The following is a 1,884-nucleotide window of genomic DNA, read 5'->3' on the forward strand; positions in this document are numbered from 1 at the left end:
GTGTGCGCGGGCGCAGTAGAATAGCTTGTACATTTAGTATCACAGATAGATAGACACAGGAGGACAATGTTGAAGAATTGTTCAATCGTAAAACAAAAGGATCTAGATGTCAGGCTTCGAATAATAATACTAATAATAAAGACAACAACAACAAAAAGGAACAACAATAAGAAAGGCTACGAAACAGTAAAGATGTTTTTAATAAAAGAGAAATGGAAAAAAATGAGAAAAAAATTATCTAAAAAAACAAATCGCCATCAGCCAACGCTCGGTGTGGCTGGCTGGCTGGCTGGCTGCAGAGCTTCTTGTATTAACGTTGGCAAAATGAAATCACGAAGCGATGCATCTTTTCATTTGGGGGCGGCAATGAGGGGAGGGGAGGGGAGGGGAAAGAAATATCAGAAAGCTAAGAATGTTGCGGCAATAAGGTTTACCGTAGTTTATATTTGCGCTTTACAAAGCGACATGTTTACGATACGAGGTTGCCCATATTGTTCATGACGCAAAGGCCGTGGAATGGCATGAGCAAGAAGATAACTTGTTCAGGGTTGGTGATTTTTTTTCTGACAAAAAAAAAAAGAAGTTGGGGGGGCGGACACGGAAGATTTCGGTTAGGGAAAGGAATTTCGCGGGGATGCGGTATTTTCTTTTTCAAGAAACGTAAGCAAATGAATTTGTATCAACATAAGTCAAGCCTTGATGGCTTTTCATCGAGCGTTGATGCCATTAGGATGCAACGAAAGAGCAAAACGGACAGAGATTGATGATTCTATTCAATACAGGCGCCATCTTTGTGACGTCATCATCTTCGCGCCTGCGGGAAAAAGTGAATTAACAAGGGGATCACGAAACCACAAACTGTAAAAGTTATGGTGAGAGATATCATAATAGTCTATTGTATGTTATGGTAAAGTGTATTGGAATTGTATATCACTGTGAAACATATTGATCTATTGGACATACAGTGGCATATTGAAACTGTACTGCATTCTTTTTAGGCCAAGAACTTAGAGTATAAATCTTTGCTAGGCATGTTCTGGGAAGTTTACTTTAATAATGCAGCCACAGGAGTAAATACTTGATTTTTGCGTAATTCTAAAAGATGAACTTTAGGCTGACTTTTTGAAAACTGACCTGCGATGTTTGGTCTTCATTGATTGCAATAATCTTTCGAGTGCCTGTTTACTTTCATATTAATAATATTCTCCTTTCAGTCTCAAACCATGATGATGATGATGATGATGATGATGATGATGATGATGACGATAATGATGATGATGATGATGATGATGTTTGTCTTTCGCATGCGAAGATGACCTTGATTTCACATCACGTGGGGGTTGGAGGGAGTGGGACGGGGTGGGGGGATGTATGCAAAAAATAACTGATCAGGCACATCTTTGCCCAGAAATGTCTGTTGCAATTAGTTTAGTTTTACTAAGAGTTTTACGGCACTTGCAACACAACACATTAGGTCATATAAGCGCGGACGATTAGATGTATTACGAGAGAGTATCAAGCACAATAAAAGAAAGCGAGGTAAAAACGACAGATTATGGATAATAGGAAAGAAAGAGCAAACCACGCCAGAGCACCCACCGACCACCCACTCTGTTGCAATGGTTGTAGAGGATGTGTGGGGCTGGTCAAGTCTGTGAGATCAGGTACTCCCTGTATTTTCTCAGTATAGGTCTCTGTTCTTTCGCTATCTCACAATGACAAAGTTCTATCAGCTCAGTACCCAGTTTTGAGAAATGTAACGTTAAAAAATTTTGAGTGTCACAGGATGTCAAGCTTTTTCGAATGCAATACTCGATAGCAACCCCTAATAATCTTACAACTTATAATATAGAACAGATAGACATTGGCGGTGGGTAGTGAAGG

At 39.6% G+C, this 1,884-nt stretch overlaps 1 protein-coding gene across 1 annotated transcript in view; it reads right to left on the reverse strand.

Annotated features, from left to right (window-relative positions):
• Window positions 1-1,884, reverse strand: part of LOC101859657 (sex peptide receptor) — a 159,122-nt gene that overhangs the window by 100,208 nt on the left and 57,030 nt on the right. The window lies entirely within an intron of this gene.

This window comes from Aplysia californica, unplaced genomic scaffold (assembly GCF_000002075.1).
Source record: "Aplysia californica isolate F4 #8 unplaced genomic scaffold, AplCal3.0 scaffold00407, whole genome shotgun sequence".
Taxonomy (NCBI): domain Eukaryota; kingdom Metazoa; phylum Mollusca; class Gastropoda; order Aplysiida; family Aplysiidae; genus Aplysia; species Aplysia californica.